The sequence below is a fragment of the Rhipicephalus microplus genome, chromosome 4, assembly GCF_043290135.1.
Source record: "Rhipicephalus microplus isolate Deutch F79 chromosome 4, USDA_Rmic, whole genome shotgun sequence".
NCBI classification, from domain to species: domain Eukaryota; kingdom Metazoa; phylum Arthropoda; class Arachnida; order Ixodida; family Ixodidae; genus Rhipicephalus; species Rhipicephalus microplus.
The window spans coordinates 50978509-50997872 of record NC_134703.1 but is presented as its reverse complement, the minus strand read 5'-3'; the positions used below and the strand labels follow the sequence as shown (position 1 = coordinate 50997872).

The 19364-nt window shown below is 47.1% G+C and overlaps 1 protein-coding gene across 2 annotated transcripts in view; it reads left to right on the top strand.

The window, feature by feature from the left end:
• LOC119185818 (uncharacterized) overlaps positions 1 to 19364 on the top strand; it is a 60529-nt gene that overhangs the window by 34436 nt on the left and 6729 nt on the right. For both annotated transcript variants that reach the window (XM_075892749.1, XM_075892750.1), the window contains exons 2-3: positions 11019 to 11108; positions 18827 to 18929. The gene's annotated coding sequence lies outside the window, so the exon portion shown is untranslated. The remainder of the gene's footprint in view (positions 1 to 11018; positions 11109 to 18826; positions 18930 to 19364) is intronic.

Sequence of the window (19364 nt, the reverse complement as noted above, 5' to 3'; positions counted from 1 at the left end):
TCCGTGTCGTGCTGTGTGAACGTAAGGTTTCGTCTAACTAGGGTGGTAAGGACAATCGTCTCCCCGTTGGCATGTCCGATCTAGCGGTAGCCTGCCAATTTAGCGAGACAATGTGTCTCCTGCAATAAAATGATATCGGGCTTAACTTTCCCCTTTAGGTATTGGTTAAGATTTGCTTGCTTATTCGCGTAGCTTCTACAATTCCATTGCCAAATTGTGTAGGCGTGATTTCTAGCTACGATGAGATGCAGGGCGTAGGAATGTCGCCGGCTGTATCACACTGAATGCCGACGAGGAAGGTTGCATTACATTCGCTGTGGGGTCCAGTCCGCTAGGTGGCAGAAGGGTGATTCTAGCCTCCACAGCGATGAGTCGCTGTTGTAGGTGTTCGTTTTGTTGCTGGGTAATTTTAGCTATAGTCTCTACGCAGTCAGTAAGGGCTGAGATCAGTCGGGATGCGTTGCTCATCCACTCATTTAATTCCTTGACTGATTGCTGAACTTCCTTCAGGACTTTATTCTCGGGCATCACGCGTGCGGGTTTGTATTCATTGGCCTGGGTTTCGGCTCTGCGCTTGGGAGGTGGTGGTGTTGTACCTTCCTCCATTTTTTCACTGGGTTTAACAGCTGAGAGCGGCGGTACTACTGGTGGAGCATGTTTTGTTGTTTTATAATGGTGTAACTCCTCCTTGAGGGTCCTGTTTTCCTCTCCTAAAGCTGTCATTTTCTGGTTACATTGTGCTAACATCTGCTTTAGCTGTGCTATTTCAGCCTCTAATTTATCAAGTTTGCCTTGAGAAGCGGCCTCCTCAGACCCCGAGCGCGCCCCCTTGACTACGTCTACCCAGCCTACCTTGAAGGTTGCGCCAGGTCCAGGTGTACGGCTCCGAGATGTTGACTGCGACCGGGAGCGGCGCCGGGAGCGGGGCCGGGAGCGGGGCCGGGGGCGAGACCGCGACCGAGATCTCGACCAGGCTTTCTTTCCGGGCTTCCGGGTAGGGGTAGTGTCCCGCTGCTCGAGGCTGTTGTCGACAGGCGTTGGCTTCGTCGGGTAGTCTTCATATTGTTGTTGTTGTCGCTCCCATCGCCGGCGTTTCACTAGGTACGGCGTCTTGTAACGTGCCCTGCACGCCTTCTCGGCCGTCTGGTGGTCGCCGCCGCATAGTTGACAAGTGAGCTGGCATTGATGATCTTGCGGGGGGTTGGTCGTACCACAGCCACGGCACACGTGGTCTTTCGGGTTTGGGCATACATCTGCGCTGTGCCCCAGGCGACCGCATTGGTAACACGTCTCTATCTGTTTGCGCTAAAGGGAGCACTTCAACATTGCCCCACCGTATCGAACGTATGTTGGCACGCGAAGACCAGCGAACAGTACGATCACCGTCGTTGTGTTGCTGAGGCATTTTGCAGCGATGGCTGTAGGGTTATTTGTTGTAATCACATTAGCTGTAATATCTCGGGCAGTATCTTCCAACGGGATATCACGTATCACGCCTTTTGACGTACCGTCCGGTGCTGCTTCATATGCGCTGGTATCGTACGTCTTGTTGCCGACCACAATGCGAGAGATTTTCTGGTATCTATCAGCATGCGCCTCGATGGGTGTGCTCACAACGATGATATTTTGCTGGAAATTTGGGCATATTGTGTCCTCATCTTGGGCATCTCTCGGAATTTCAGCGGCGTGGTAAATGCTAGTCGCCAGTCGGGCGGCTCCATGATCGGTGAGTCGAAGGCCGCCTTTAGGTCGGATAATGATCTTGTAGTCACCTCGGGTCAGTGGAGGCATCCGGCTTAATCTTGTTATTTGACTCAGGCTTTGTTCACGCCGTTTCCTGCTGTTATTCCCTCGTTGAGAATCCGCACCGGGTTCTAGTGATTGCCCGCGGGTCGACTTCTTTGATCCTACGGTGCTCCAGCCTGTACTTTCTTCGAATTCTTCACGAGAAATGGGTTCTCTCTCCACTGTGACCTCTATTTCTTCTCAAAAAGTCGGACGCGTCAAACGCGCCGACCGGCGTTTCTTGGGGCCCGCAGAGCTAGGCCGGCCTAGGTAGCAGCGTCTCTGGCAGCTGCGCTGCCGGTGGCTTGGCAGGCATTAGGCCTATCTCTCTCGCTAGCGTGGTTGACAAAAATGCGTCGGTAAAGGTGTCAAAATTCAAGTCCCCACCTGGAACTTGGTGCCGGGCGATTCCTGATGACAAGCTGAATACGCGGGTACCAAAGTCTTGTGGGCTTCTAGGTGACTTCCACTGCAAAACATTCGTTGAAACCGGAGCCGACACGACGCGCGTCCACTCGCTCCGACGAGACTGCCACAGTCAAGGTGCAAATACATTTCGACGTGACGCGGTGCGCGTGCTCGCCGGCGTTTATTTCGTCGCGTCACGCCGGCGTTGTCACGCCAGGCACCGGTCCTGCCATACACTAGCAGGAGCGTGCCGCGCTGCGTTGCTTTGACGCATGCGCGTTTCAGCGCGTCCTGCGTCCCTCTGTCACGACATAAGGGAGACGCAGTGTTCTCTGGGTAACGCATCAGCGTGAAATGCAGCATGTCGCATTTCGCGTCGGTTGGCGTCGGGCTGTGCCGACGGACGCTGGTTGCGCATGGCGTCAGACTGTAGAGTGCTCGCGTTTTGCTAACGTAGCGTCGCTGTGCCCAACGTGCGCGCACGTGAACGCTACATTGTAGTATATTGGGTCTTTCATGATGCACTCACGGCCATTTTGCTAGCTCCACATATACCAAATTCAGAGTTACGTGATGTCAATAGATGACTAAATATATGACTCGTGCAAACATGATAATGCTGACACGCGTGTCATGTAAGAACATGAGAACCTACCATGCGCATAGCGTGCTCGCGGCCGTTTCGCTAGCTCTACGTATACTAAATATGTTATCGCGTGACGCGAATAGACGACGAAGGTAAAGGACACATCCAAACATGATAATCATGACATGGAAGTCATGTATGGCATCATTTACATCCATCTCGTAACTTTGTGCTGATTTTAAAGTGACATATAAACATTCCTCATTCGTGCTTCGCATATCATCGATTCCCAGTGTACATGCGATCTGTCTTTTCTTTTGTCTCCTCTTCATGCGTTTGCCTTTTCTGGGAATCCAGTCAGTTACCTTTCATGACCAGTGGTTATCCTTCCTATGTGCAAAGTACCCGGCCCATGTTCATTTCTTTTTCTTGATTTCAACTATCATATCCTTGAACGCGGTTTGCTACCTGACCCACTCTGATCTCTTCTTGTTTCTTAAAGTTACACCAATCTTTTTGCTTTCCTTCACTGGCTGCGTCTTCCTCAATTTGAGCTGAACCTTCTTTTTAAGCCACCGGGTATGTGCTCCGGAGGTAACTACTGGCAAGGTGCAGCTGTACTAAACATAAAAAAGGCAGGTATTTTATATCTCAGATTCATTTAAATGTGACCTATATCAATCAGCAGTTGTTTAGTTACAAATAATCTGATTTCAATGTGATTTGCGGCCAAAAAATTCAGGGAAGAGAAAAGTTTATTGACTTGTCCCGTTTTATAGGTGTGGAATGTAAAGAAAAAGTGAAAAATGACGAAAACCACGAAATGATATATAAAAAAGGAACGGCTAGCACCTGCTTGTAGACCTTGTTAAATAATATTGTCATGCACCATACTAAACGCGACTAGTAGGCATTCATAGAGGTTATCAAATTTTTTCACCACTTACCCTATAGCAGGTCTCCTCACCGGCTTTATGCAGTCTCTCAGATTGAATTTATTCAAACATCGCCATTTCATAACAAAAGTGTTTTACGACAGGACCACCACGGCTCCGCTGACGTACTTTCGTCACACAAGTGACGTTGAAAATATATGCTAAGAAAATTCACACACAAGAAAAAGGCAAGCATCTATCGTGCGGAATCGAACCAGCAGCCTCTAGATTCTCAGCGCGTAGTGCTAACCACACTATTCTGTTTGCTACCTCGGTGTGTAGTGTTTATGCACTGTATTATTATTGTATGATGTGCAAAAGTGAGCTACACCACAGAGCATACGTTTTGCTAAATGCGAACGCCAAGCCATTTTTACGCACCTTACACGGTATCAAAGTCCTCAGAGCTTTAACACTTTCGCGCGTTTTTATTATCAGTGGGGAGGTGGCGCGACAGACTCGCGTTGAGCGTGCTCTGAAGGTCATCGCCTCCACGAAGCGCCGCCTCCACAGAGCGTGGTCTCTTCTGTGCGCACGCTTATCAGACACGTAGTTCGGGAGAGGACGAAGCTCACTTCGCACGCTGCCGCGTTTACGAAAGGAGCGCGCTGCTGACACACCACACAGGAAGAATTTTGATAGTTACTCGCGCTTGTACTGTGCATACTTGTGCGTTCCTTTCGTGCGTCTTTCTTTCTGTTAGCCCAGCACGCACTAGTTGTCGAGCTGTGACAGATGTTAATCCGCGCTTGTCCAGTGTATGCTGATTTCATGTTTGCTTTCTGCTTAAGGTGTGCGCTGCAAATTTCAAGCTGCTTGCGGTCTCTAGCATGGCTTTGCGATTTGTCGCTGTTGCTGAATCAATACACAATGTACCTCTGTAAAGACACATTTGAATTTCGTATTATACCAATCCCTCTATAGCAAGATTAGCCACGCCTTTTTATAATTTTCATTTATTCTGTTTTGCAACATTACTCATTAAAAAAAACAGGATTGTGAATTACACTTTCTTGCTTTCTCTGTTCTTTTTCGCTCATACCACATTAAAATCGAATATTCTGTAAGAAAACTACAGCCCAATGAAATAAATCAGTTCTGTGTGTTTGTATGTGTGTCTGTATTCCAGGGAACTTGGCCTCGCACTGCAAAGAGTGCGGATGCAGGGCCCTATTTGTTCATACCAAGGCCGTGTATCGCGCGATTAAACAGGAAAAAAGGGAAATAGTTGAGGCCTAGGACATGGCGTCCGGAGAATTCGGCGTATGCGTTAGCATTCATTTTTATCGCTAAGCAAAATAGAAACTAAATACATAAGCGACACGTTCCGGCTCTTGCAAACACTTGCCTGAGGAGCGCTGCGCAAAATCCACATGCACATGTTTGATTGCTGTTCCACTCGTCTAACCTCTTTTACATATTTTTATATTTCCTCTTTTAGCCCTTCACTTGTTTCCTTTACTTCTCTCTTGGGGCGGCCCGAAGTTGTTCCCCACGAAAGGTTTACTGTTCAAATTTTGCCGCCCCCCTGTTCTGGTAGTGTGTCTTTTCTCCGTGCCTGATTGAGTGTCCCCATTGTTATAACTATGCAGCCCAAAATTCTACAACATATATGACGCTTGTACCAATTAGCCTAAAGAAGTTTTTTAATGAGCCGATGTCAATTCGCTTACCAATGCGCCTATACGAGGTTGTTCAACCAAACGTGTTCTTAAGGTGAAGACACCATTAAGCGGCATGTTTATAGCCAGTGTCCGCGAAATAGCGTAAAATCGTACAGTTTTCTCCTAGCAAGCGCTGTTGTGTATTCAAAGGTCTTCACTGTGCTACAGAACAGAGATGATGCGTAAATCCCAGCAAGTGTTAGTGGTGTATGTTGAGTGCTAAGTAGTCTCAGTACGCTTTGAAAAAAAGTACATACAAAAAATGTTTAGTCCTCATCAGCAGTGCTCAGCGAAGCTTTATTATCAAAAACATGGTCCCTGAACGTTGAAGGTTCGGGGCTTGCACGACGCCTAAGAAAATGTTCGCTTAACAATTGATTCTAGCTTTGTTGTACGTATAAATAAATGTCTTCTTATCAATAAAACAATAAGTTTATTTTTCAGAAGGCTACTCCGATTCGCATTATTGCATAACATTTACGAAAAAAAAACGCTTGTCGGCGGTTTAACAAGCTCTGCAATTTAATGTATAATGAAGCACCTGCGCTATTTTCAACCTTTTCTTCTCAGCTCGCCGTAACGAGAATTGAATGGTGTAGCACGCGTACCTTGATAAAGGCTTCGGAAGGGAACCGGGCCGAGTATAATCTTAATCACTTGGATCCTTAACGATTTGTTAATATCTATTAGTAGTTAGGAATAATGCGTTTTCAGACGTAAATGAATGAAAAGAAACTGTGGAATACTTTACTTGAGAACCACTTCTATTACAATTGTCAGTTACGACCAGCACTGCGATGTCCTAGCTTGAAATTAATTATGCAAGCATGGAATAAATTGAGCAAGCTTCAGGTAACTAATGGCGCTAGTTCGTAATGGGTTTCCTAGGTTGACGTAGAAGCTCCCGAAGTTAAAAAAAAAACGCGTTACGCATACGCGTATTCAAGGAATTATTTTCATTATATATATATATACTTATTCATTTTTCCAACGGCTTGATCGAGCGGCTAGCGCCATTGTGATGCCTTCTGCCATGAGTTCAAGTGAAATTTCCTGGCATTGCAAGCCGAAGGCATTTTACAAGCTCTTTAACGAGCAGGTGTCCCTGCTGTTTTATTATGTCTCGTGCTGAGACTTGGTAATGGGTTTCGATTTCCCGGTTTTTGAGGGAGGAGAGAGAAGGAGGGGGATAGTGTGTTTTCTTTCTTTCTTTCTTTTTTTCTTTGTTTCTTTCTGTGCCAGTACAGAAAATGGAGCGAAAGCAAAAGGCTGAAGACCCGACAAAGGGCCTTTGCTCCAAATACAGTGAGGCAGACAGGCTGACATAGGAATTTTGCAGGATACAGAAAAAATTCAAAATATGCAAAATATACATAAGGTACATGCGCAAATACTGTAACACAAACAACAGTAACAGTAATAAAGTGTTATTTATAGTAAACAAATATATACATAACCATCTTAATGTTTTAAATACCAATAGATATAAATTGCGATTTCTCATCGCTATTGCAAGAGATATACAAAAATAACAACATACACAGGGAAGCATAGGAAAAAAACACACACATAAAAAGCATCAGATACTACTTAGGCAAAGAGGACACATAGAACGACAGTCGAGAAAATTCAATGTTGTTCTCGATCAGTACCATCCTGATCGTATGCTTCGAAACTGTACAATTTATATCTAGGAGGCTGTCGATTTTGTTTAAAAACGTGGGTATCTGAAAAGATGAGTGTTGTCGTCCGTAAATCGCCCGAGTCTTCGGAGTCCTCCTAGCGTAAGTACGAAAATCGTACAGAGAACCACGAGAATCCAGTGAATGATAGAGTCTATTGCGTTTTATGTACTGAAATAACTTAAAATAGTAAATCCGGCTTGCTTTGAGCATGCGATATTTCGAAAACAGCGGTTCTGTCCGCAAGTCACGTATAGGGCTACGAAAGTCTTCAAAGATTCTCAGAACCCTCTTTTGTAGAATAACCAATTTAGAATAGTTCGTTAGTGTTGTAGTTCCCCACACAAGAGCGCAGTACGAAAGTCGTGAGTAGAAGAGAGTATAATAAAGGATGTTTTTTAGCCACAGTGGTATGAGAGAATTTAACCTGTATAAGCAGCCAATACTTTTACTTAGTTCTGACTTTAACTTTGCTATGTGCTCATTCCAAGATAGGTCTTCTTGAAACCAGACACCTAAGAATTTTTCGCTGTTAACATGTTCTAATATGTGGCCCTGGTAGGTAATAGTCATATTAAAATTTCTTGCTCCCATACGCTTGTGTACATTAGTTATGCAGTCCTTTTTGGCCACCTTTATGAAGCCATACACCTCTTTTTCTGTGAGTGCATGGAATGTCCTTCTGTCGCCGTCCGACAGCATTGTCGTATAACGAAGCTTGTGCGGCACTCAAACAAGCGTAGTGCTGCCTCCACTTCCATCTGGCCAGCATTACAATCAACATTCTTCTGGCACAGATGGGCATGTTGAATGAGCCAGGCAGAATGTCCTGCATATCCTTCCTTGGGTCCTGTGGTGCAAGCCAGGCAAAAGTTCGATAGCACGATATGGTCTATCACGAGGCCACTATACATCTCAACAATGCAGCCAACACATATATGCGAGCTATGTCCACGCGTAAGCCAGGTGCCGTCATAAATGACGTCGACATTTCCGGGCGCGTTGCCGAACTCCGCATAGAGCTCCTTGACGCGAGCAACGCTCGCCGCTTCGCATTCGGCAGCAGTCGCACAGCAGGCTTTTTTCATTATATTCATGTGGCTTTGGTAACTCTTGTGGTGAAGCCCTCGATGCGAAATATTCATCCCGGCAAAGAAGTCCGACAAAGCCGTTGCCCCCTTGCCGATACTGTTGATGGCCTTCATGGCACGCATATTAACTTCAAACGGCCTTATTTTGGCGTCGGTCTCGTCGGCTACGCGTGGGGACGAAAAACGCTCTTCGCGAGTCACAACTGCCGCACGTGACTATGAGCTTCGTACACAGCCCGTATTCTTTCTTGGCCTTTTGAAATAGTGACGCTTCTTTCACCGCATTCTGGGCACGCGACAAGTCCAAATAACAAGTGTATCGCCGCCAGATCAACAATAACAAATTCTGTCCCGTTTTCTTTGCCACCATCCTCCAGATCAATATCTAGTAACTCGAACTTACGTTCAGTCGCGCACTGCGATGCGAGTGATTCCTTCAAGCGCGCTGCATTTCTCGCGCACTCAGCAAACTCGTCCCCCGAATAAAACGCCGTGTCAATGCGGTCTGGGATGCTGCTGGAAGTGCAAGATGACGATCCGACAACGACACAATCCGATGAGGTGCTGCTGCAAGGCACAGGAGAGTGCACCGCTTCGGACACAAGCGGCCGCGGCTGCGCGCCGTCGTCGGAATGCGCCACTTCGGCGGCATCAGGCGAAATTGGCTGCACGTTGTCGGCTGCTTTCTTCTGGCGGGCGTTCCACGGGCGCCTCCGTTTCTTGCCGTACGCTTGGCGCGTCTCCTTCTTTAGACGAGCGTCTCCAATCATGCCGGCAAAAGACGGAAAGTCGATGAGTCGGTCGTGTAGCACAAGCAGGCACGTGCAGGAAGCAGACGAACAACGTGCGCGAACGGGAACCGGCGGCCGACGAACAATATACAAAAAAAAGTGCGGGCAACTTTGGCTGCATGAGCCAATGGGAAGCGAGGAACAGGGGGGCTCGCCTGGTGCGCGTGCGCTCCGGCCACTCAGCGGCCTGGAAGGGGGCTCCGGAAAAGGGGCGAGGGCAGCCGTTCTGTTTAAGAGAAGCCATTTTGAAGGGTGGCAAAATGTGCACAAAGGAATCAGCTTCAAAACAAGCTCAAGATGGCGGCGATTGGCCGACTGCCTCGCCTGCGGCACGCGCGGGAAGTTTGAACGAATTTGACCTGCCGTGGGTTGTTTTGCGGATCTCGTGGCAACTTCATAATCAATTTTAATCCATTTACTGATGCGTTCACAATTTGAGGACACGTGCTTATAGGTCTAAAAACTTCAAATATCGCATTTTTTCAAAATCGACTTTTTGGACATTTTTCACCATTTTAAGACCAGTGTCCCCCCTAATTAAAAGTTGACTTACGAGTGCACTAGTGCACATATATTTCTGTTATGATGTCAGAGCTTTTTAACACCAATACCTCGTATAATCTGCTCTATGATGCACCTTTTGATGTCATGCTACCTTAAAATAAGAGTTAGCAGTAGTAGCAATCCAGTAAGAAATTTTTATAAAAGGCGCGCGACTCACGAAGGGCATCTACATTAAGAAATTCATGAGCTAAGGTCGAGGCACTCCCACCTTTTGATCTGTAAATATTGAGGTATCATATGAACCCTAGTGTGATTAAGCACGTCCGACTATATGCAACTGTAACAATGAGCCGACATGGGGCCGATAGTAATGCTGAAGATGAGTACAAAGGACCACAGGTCAGCAAGAAAAACGGAACCCACTCAGACTCACTCAAAAAATATATCTTCTACTTAGGCCTCAGTCTGACTCAGACTCATGTATATTTTCACCAACTGTACTCGCTAAAATTTTTCTGTACCTGACTTGCTCAAACTAAACTTCACCGAATATTGCTCACTTGGACTCCCTCAGATAACTACCCGATCTGAGTCTAACGACGCATGTGTAAGTTTTCCGACCTACAATTGCGACTGCTCTTATAGCGTACTTGCTGTCAGAAAAGTGGCAGAGTCAGGCACATAAAATATGGAAGAGCATGCACATACAGGCCAGTATGCAATTGCCGCATCAGATGATCCTACCAGGAGAAAAGGATCATTAGGCAGACAGCCATCAGTCGAGACCGGGTGAGCAAAAATGAAATAATTCCAGCGTTATGAGATCGCAAACACGCAAACTTTTCATGTTTACTTTCATAATGCAAAAATAGGGTAACATTTTTGCTAAGGATGTTCTCTTGATCATGGAGTCCACGGGTGCTAATTGAACCCCCTTGTTCCAGCTCACTACACAGCTTCTAGGGACAATGCGAAGGAAAAAGCGAGAAATTTTTCACTCTTCTAAGCATGAAACTGGGATTCGCCTTATATGCATCAAGTCAATAATATTTGGTTCACAAGATTTTTTGGGAAGATTCTGGCACATAGTGTATGAAAGAGCACACATAGTAGTGTGCGATTGCCATGTCAGATGATTGTTGAAAGAGGAAGGAATCATTAGGCAGACAATCATCGATTTAGTTGGGAAAGCAAGAACGGGATACTTCGATCATTATGAGATGGCAAACGTGCAAATTCATTATGCAGCTACTTAATGTAGAATTAGTGCAACATTGTCGCTGAGTATGTTCTTGTGATCACGGAGTTCACAAATAGCTGTCGTAACCATTTGCTCCAGCTTGCTACAGAGCTACTTGTGACAGCGTGAAGGGAAAAATGATTTTTGACTCTCCTTCAAATGATATTGTCATTTCCCTTATGCATGTAGTCAATAACATTTGGCTTACATGTTGTATGTGAAACAGATGCAGCATCTGAAGTTTTAAAATCTTTCCTGGTGGGTTTAAAAAGTGTTTTTCTGTGAAAGGTAACTGCCTGCAAATGCTCCGTCTTACTTTTTATTTTCTGTAGAGATCGCAAGAGCTCCTTAACTGGAACAAGCTCCTTCAGCAGAAATGCAGCTCCTTGGAATATGGAGGCCATGGAAATGAAGATGTCAAAGTAAGAGCAATTATGAAGTTGATTCATCAAAATTTCACTGGATGGAACAGAGTTCACAAAGTTCATTGTTTATTTTTGCATTTTTTCAGCTTATTTGTATGCATAAAATTTGGGAGGTATCTCCATATTCTTGCTGTAAAATCGATTCATGGCACTTTAATAGCTATTTTTAGCAGTCAGCCAAAAAGGTGCCATGATTGGAATTTTCTGAAAGCTAGTTACTCCGCGACTTGTACCACCTCTTCTGAAGCGGAGCAGGTTGCTATTGCTTTGGCACTATTGTATAGGCTTGTGCGAATATTCGACTTCTTTGAATATTCCAATTGAAAGTAGAGTGTTTGAATTCAATTTATTGAAAATTTAGAAGTATTTGCAATAAACAAATAAGTGTATATTAGTCTGCGTGTAACGTTTTGTAAAGGTGGTTTTACTGCAGTTTAGAGGTGCTAAGCCGTGAAAGCACAATTTTAGAATAAATGTGCTCTGCCGCGAAGCCCCACTTTAAATTTAAAGGGGCCCCTGCAATACTTTTTGATCATGGTTGGAAAACGCTGCCGATCGGTAGTCGAGGCTACCGGGAACACGCGAGCCAAATATTATAGCGCAGTATGTGGCCTGCGATTCACAATCAATTCTTGAAGTTAGCTAAGAAAATTGTTCTCTTTGCTTGACGAATGATGTCACAAGCTAAATATCGCTTCTCGCAGCCATTTTATCAGCCATTGGCTGATTTGAGCATGGAACGCTCGTTCGTTACTGGGGACACCTTTGGAGACCGTGACATGTCCATACGTACGTGCGCTATTGCACTGAAAAGCCGTGTATTCGAAGAAAAAAGAAAAAAAGTGCGCAAGGTCACAAAGTGTGTGTGACGTATTTTCTTTCTTCGTGCCATCTCTCCCTACTTAGCTTCCAGCAATTTCCTCAAGATGAGAGAAGAGAGAATGAGAGGAGAGAGAGCATCCAACAAACCTTTGCAACTCTGCTTGTACTTTATTCTAAATCTTTTTTTGCGTCAGTGAATTCATAAGGCAATAAGCTTCTTTAGTGGATCCATTCTATGGCTACTTCAAAAAGTGTTGCAAGCCTTTTAAATGAACACATTAACCTCAAATTGAGTCATCATATTTTTCGAGCTTAAAAGCTTGTTGTGCCAGCTTATATACTCTAAGTAAAATGAATTTTAAAATGTTATGTATTTTGCAGGTTATCTTTTGCATCTTATCGGAAGTAAAATCCTGCTACTACTTAAAGTTGTTAAAACTTTATTTGAAAAAAACAACAAGAGCCATCTGCACAGAGGCTTTATTTTCATTTTTAAAATTATTGTGCAGGTTAGGTAGGTCAAGATAAATATGACTGTTTTTCTTTATATGTAATATATACAATCAAATTTGCTTCAAACTTATAATTCACTATTCGCACAAACCTACTCTTGTATGATTATAAAATGAATGCAAATCTACTTCAATTCTAGATTAGTGGTCAGAGTGTTTGCCTTGGGCTCCATAGAAAAAAGAGGCTTTTGAGGTTCTTAGGAACAAGACAATAACTATGCACATGATTAGTTGGTTCTCGGCATGCTTGGGCCAATCTGGACTCACCAACATCAACGACAATGCCCACTGTCAGGTGCATGAATGAACAAGCCTTGGCACAGATTGGGGCCCAAGAGTTTTGGAACACTTCATTACCTTTTAACGAGCTCGCATAACACTTTTACTTGAAAAGGAGAGAATTTCCTCCACCACACGAAAAATCTCACATACTAAGGGCAATGACCCTTAGTATGTTACAGACTAATGCCTAACATAATCTCGCTTGCGCTGCCTATAGGCTTTCCAAGCAACGCTTAATGGCACTGCGACTGAGGACAGACAGTGCCTTCTCCGACAGGAAAATGGAAACCGGGTATATCGGTCACGTGTTTCCCCTTCTCTCTGCTGCGCTGCTGCTTGCTTCCGTGCATGTGCAGAGCTCTTGCCCACTTACAGTGCCTGGCAATGTACTGTTTGAAAAAGATCTCCCAGCTGGACAGACACTCTCGTGTAGCATTGGATGTATTCAATCAATCAATCAATCAATCAATCACTCAATCAATCAATCAATCTGATAGTACACCTTTAGTGGTGAGCAGAAGAGACGTTTACTTTGTGGAAAACGTAGCGGTAGAACCGACCAGCTGTCAAGCGGAGCGAGCGCGAGCAGCAACAACACTCTTCCTTCTCTTCTTCAGCTGGCGTTCCGGCCTGTGCCAAATATCAATGCTACAAATCACTCCCCCCTCAGAAAAGGAGCCATCCTGGCGACCTATGGAACGGGTACGACGGGTGGGTCGTAGTGCGGCTTCAATCGATCTACGTGAACAGTCTCGCGGCCTCGATGCCGTCGGTCTGTTGATGGTTGAACCGGCTCAACAATATAGTTAACCGGTGAGGCCTGACGTAGGACTCGGTAGGGGCCTTCGTACTTCGGCAGTAGCTTGGTGGAAAGACCAGGAACAGATGAGGGAACCCGAAGCCATACCAAGGCGCCAGGCGAGTATGACTGCGAAGACAGGTTTTCGTCGTGACGGTTCTTCTGGTACGCTTGATCTTGGGCGGTTAAGGAACGCGCGAGTTGCCTGCATTCTTCTGCATAGGTGGCGACTTCAGATAGAGTTGTGGATTCCGAAGCGTCTGGATGATACAAGAGAATGGTGTCCATGAATGAGGAAGGTTCGCGCCCGTAAAGGAGGAAGAACGGAGAGAATCCTGTCGTAGACTGAGTGGCGCTGTTGTAAGCGTAAGTTACAAAGGGCAGTATGCGGTCCCAGTTGGTGTGATCAGCGGACACGTACATGGATAGCATGTCGCCCAGTGAGCGGTTAAACCGTTCGGTCATTCCATTCGTTTGCGGATGGTATGCGCTGGTTGTCCGATGCACAACGTTGCATTCGCGAAGAAGGGCTTGTACCGCTTCGGAGAGGAACGTACGGCCGCGGTCACTGAGTAGCTCACGAGGCGCGCCATGGCGTAGAATGAGATTGTGAAGGATAAATAAGCCAACTTCACGTGATGTGGCCTCTGGCAGCGCAGCAGTTTCAGCATAGCGTGTCAAGTGATCAATGGCGACAATCACCCAGCGGTTCCCGTTAGGCGTATAGGGAAGGGGACCGTACAAGTCAATTCCGATGCGGTCGAAAGGGCGGGAGGGGCAAGGCAACGGCTGCAGTTGTCCATTGGCTATGTGTGGTGGGCTTTTTCGGCGTTGACATTTGGAGCACGAACGCACGTACTGTCGGACAAAGCGGTACATTCCGCGCCAATAGTACCGCAGCCGGAGACGTGCATACGTTTTTATCACACCGGCGTGGCCGCATTGAGGATCCGCGTGAAAAGAGTCGCAAATGTCGGCACGTAGGTGGCGAGGAATCACAAGCAACCACTTGCGGCCGTCAGAAAGGTAGTTGCGACGGTACAGGAGTCCATCGCGGATGGTAAAGTGTCGAGCTGTGCGCTGCAGTGAACGATTGGGCGTAACTTGGGACGGCTGAGACAGTAACTGTATCATAGAGGCTATCCAAGCGTCTTGGCGCTGTTCATAGGGCATGTCCGCGTACGAAAGTGCCACAGCATCGAGGCTGGATACAGAAGTACTTCCGTGTTCATGGGGAAGTGGAGAGCGGGAGAGAGCGTCGGCATCTGAATGTTTGCGGCCTGACCTGTAGACGACACGGATATCATAGTCTTGGAGGCGTAACGCCCAACGAGCGAGACGGCCAGATGGGTCTTTTAGTGACGATAACCAGCAGAGGGCGTGGTGATCAGTCACGACGTCAAATGGACGGCCATAGACGTAGGGTCGAAATTTTGTGATTGCCCAGACGATGGCTAGACATTCTTTTTCTGTGACTGAATAATTCTGTTCAGCCCTAGTAAGAGTGCGACTGGCATAAGAAACGACGTACTCGTCGTATCCAGACTTGCGTTGAGCAAGAATAGCGCCAAGTCCGACTCCACTTGCGTCGGTGTGTATTTCTGTAGGGGCATCAGGATCAAAGTGACGGAGAATCGGTGGAGATGTCAGCAATTGACGTAGTTTCGCGAATGCCTTATCGCAATTGGAAGACCACGCCGAAATGCCCTCGGTGTCAGAAAGTAGCCGTGTTAAAGGGGCCATGACAGATGCAAAATTACGGACAAATCGGCGAAAGTATGAACATAAGCCGATAAAGCTCCGGAGTTCCTTAAGTGTCGATGGCTTCGGAAACTGGGCGACAGCACGGAGTTTTCCAGGATCAGGTAGAACGCCGTCCTTACTGACAACATGCCCTAAGATGGTGAGCTTCCGGGCGGCAAAATGGCACTTTTTCAAATTTAGTTGGAGCCCAGCATGTGTAAGGCAATGCAGGACACTTGCGAGGCGCAGAAGATGGGTATCGAAGTCTTTTGAAAAAACGACGACGTCGTCCAAATAGCAAAGACACGTCTGCCATTTAAGGCCTCGAAGTATGTTGTCCATCAGACGCTCGAAGGTGGCTGGGGCGTTACAAAGGCCGAACGGCATCACGTTAAACTCGTACAAGCCGTCCGGAGTTACAAACGCAGTCTTGGCGCGGTCAGCTTCATCCATGGGTACCTGCCAGTATCCCGATCGAAGATCCAGCGAAGAAAAGAATTCTGCACCTTGCAAACAGTCGAGAGCGTCGTCAATTCTGGGGAGCGGATAAACATCTTTGCGCGTGATCTTGTTAAGGCGCCTGTAATCCACACAGAATCGGATGCCCCCGTCCTTCTTTTTGACCAGTACCACCGGGGAGGCCCACGGACTGTTAGACGGCTGTATAACGCCACGATTGAGCATATCAGACACTTGATCGTCTATAACTTGGCGTTCGGCGTGGGAGACCCGGTATGGACGCTGACGCAATGGTGCGTGGGTGCCAGTGTCAATACGATGGACAATTGCAGATGTTCGGCCCAGACTGGTTTGTTTGAAGTCGAACGATGAGCGGAAGTGGTCGAGAAGTGTCAAGAGTTGAGTTCGTTGGTCAACAGGAAGGTCAGGGTCAATCGATGGAAGGAAGACGTCGAGGGAAGAGGTGGCGGATGTGAGAGCGGAAGTAACACTGGCGATCTCAAGGCTTTTTGCTTGATAGGGCAGTTGACTGGTGCAAACACAATCGATGTCCTCAAGGCGGCCGATGCATTCGCCACGGAATAGGGTGACTGGTACAGAAAGGAGATTCGTGGCATAAATGTTTGCGCAAGTGGCTTCGACCGTCAGAAGAGCAAAAGGCAGAAGAACGTTTTTTCGAGAAGTGAAGTCTTCTGACGGCGTGAACATGACGTCCGAAAAAGCGGCATGGTCGCACGAGATCGGCACAATAACAGAAGACATAGGTGGAATATCAGTCTCCGCGGCGACGACAACACGAGAAATAGAAGGCTTATTATAATCGTCGTCGGAGAGCGATGACAATTCTAGTTCGGCCCGGGCACAATCAACAACGGCATGATGTGTGGAAAGGAAGTCCCAGCCTAATATGACGTCGTGTGAGCAGTGCGGAAACACGATAAATTCAACCACGTACAGAACGCCCTGGATGATTAACCGAGCCGTGCACGTCATAGAAGGGTTCACGTGATGCGCTGTTGCCGTACGAAGGGAGAGACCAGAAAGCGGAATCGTAACTTTTCTTAACTTGCGACACAATGCTTCACTCAATACAGACACGGCAGCTCCGGTATCTATTAATGCTTGAACGGGGATACCTTCAATCAAGACAGTTATTTCATTATTCGGTAGAGAACGAGGCCTTGTGGAGTTCGACGGTGGCGCAGTTCTTGCCTCCGGAACTGCGATGGTCAGTTTTCCGTTTGGGCAGGTGGTGCACGCCGAAGCATTGGTGAAGGCGAACGTCGGCGCGGGGAAGGCGATCGGCGTGGGTTGAAGGCGCGGCGGCTCGGCGGAGAAGTGTCCGAAGCTGCATGGAACGGCAGCGTCTGTGGTGGTTCTGTGGGGGCGTAGCCGTAGGTGCCATCAATAATGCCTGAGTGAGGGACGCGCCGGCGACAGAACCGCTCAACATGGCCAGGCTGACGACAGTAATAACAGATAGGTCTGTTATCCGATGTACGCCAAGGGTTGTTGGGAAGCGTTGAAGGACGGCGGTAAATGGGAACATGCGAGCCTGCCGGTACGTGTGTTGCGTAGAAGGCGTTCGCTTGGTGGGCAGGGTCGACGACGTTTGACGGCGCATGTACCTGCCTTCGCGCGACGTCAGCGTAAGTCAGGGGAGCGGACACAGGTGGTGGCTGGTACGTGGGGGGAAGTGCCTCGCAGACTTGCTCTTCGATGGTTTGGCGCAGTGACGAGGTCAGCCCATGCGTATTGCTGGGAAGCAAGGGGGCAAGGGACAACTGGCGTGCCACTTCCTCTCGGATAAATTGCTGGATTTGCGGGGTCAATACAGTCTGTTCTGGAGATATTGCACCAACGGTCAATGCTGGCGTGCTGGTCATGTCGAAAGTAGGCCGTCGCGTTGAAATGCGCTGTTTTCGCAACTCATCGAAACTTTGGCAGTGTTGGATGACTTCCGAAACTGTTTGCGGGTCTTTAGCCACCAGCATGTGGAAGGCATCGTCCTCGATGCCCTTCATAATGTGTTTTACCTTGGCGGTTTCCGACATGTCAGGATCAAAGCGACGGCAGAGGCCTACGACGTCCTCAATGTAGGACGTGAAACCCTCTCCCGACAGTTGGGCGCGATCCCGCAAGCGCTGTTCTGCACGGAGCTTGCGCACTGTCGGTCGGCCAAACACGTCCGCGAAGGTGGTCTTGAAAGTGGCCCAGTCGGTAAGCTCGGCTTCGTGGTTGTTGAGCCAGAGCTCTGCTACTCCTCTGAGGTAAAAGTGGACGCGGCCCAGTTTGTCGTTTTCGTCCCACCTGTTGTTGACGCTTACTCGTTCGAACGAAGAGAGCCAGTCCTCGACGTCCTGCTCATCGGTGCCGTTGAAGATGTCTGGATCTCGCTCTCTCGGGACGCCGGGACAGTGGACAGGTGGAGATGTAGGAGCCGTCTGCTGTGCAGCGTCGATGGACATTGTTGATGGCGAAGGTAGAGTTCGGTTGCGGAGTTCCAGGATGGAAAAAGGTACCCAGCACTCTCCACCACTTGATAGTACACCTTTAGTGGTGAGCAGAAGAGACGTTTACTTTGTGGAAAACGTAGCGGTAGAACCGACCAGCTGTCAAGCGGAGCGAGCGCGAGCAGCAACAACACTCTTCCTTCTCTTCTTCAGCTGGCGTTCCGGCCTGTGCCAAATATCAATGCTACAAATCAAATAATCATCAAATTAATCAATCAATCAACAAATCAAACAATCAACAAATCAATCAATATTTATTCTTTTTTATTCACAATATTGGCACCAATACACTTATTCACAATATTGGCACCAATAAACTTATTCACAATATTGGCATCAATACACAGTACTATCTTTGATTGTTATGTGGTTAAAAAGCATTCTAAATAATCTCTCTACAATTGAGAGTCTCCAAGAGGACTACAGAGTTGTGATCACGTGTTTGACCATGACTTAGTAGCTCATATACAGAACTAACGTTTGTGAGATGGAGTGCGCAGTTCATTCTGCTTATTTTCTTTTCTCATGGATGGTCAGTGTGATGCGTCTCGTAGCACCTGCTGACGACAGGGCTCATCATCGCAGGTTGACACTACACTGTCCTTTTTGGACGGCTATGTGTGCAAAGCTCTTGAGGCAGGTGCAGTGCCTTACAAGCCTCGAGTTTTCGCTGCGGTGACCTTAGAAGGTGAGCGGCACTTTTTTGTGTGCAGCATAGTATTTGGTAAATTCTGTTATTTAATCAGTTAAATAAGCAATATGAACTTTCTTAGCTTCAAAGTACCTATGTGTGCCCTAAGTTTCAGTGCAAGGAAGCATTACTCAGGGCGAGCAAGTTGTTCAACTTTTTCAGTAGCTGTTTAAAGTGTGAAGCCAGAGATTTGTGCCGTAGGTGAATACCAAAAATTGCTAGTAGCATAGGTGGGCGAACACACTCACGAGCCGACTAACTCGGACTCGTTCAGACTCAGATCGAGCCGTGAGTACGAGTGAGTCCGGCTGAGTAATATTTTGGTGAGATTGAGTCTGAGTGAGTTCAACCGAAAAAAAAATTAGCGAGTGCGAGTATGAGCGAGTCCGTTTCGGGAAAATCTTGGCGAGTCTGACTCCGAGTGAGTTCAAA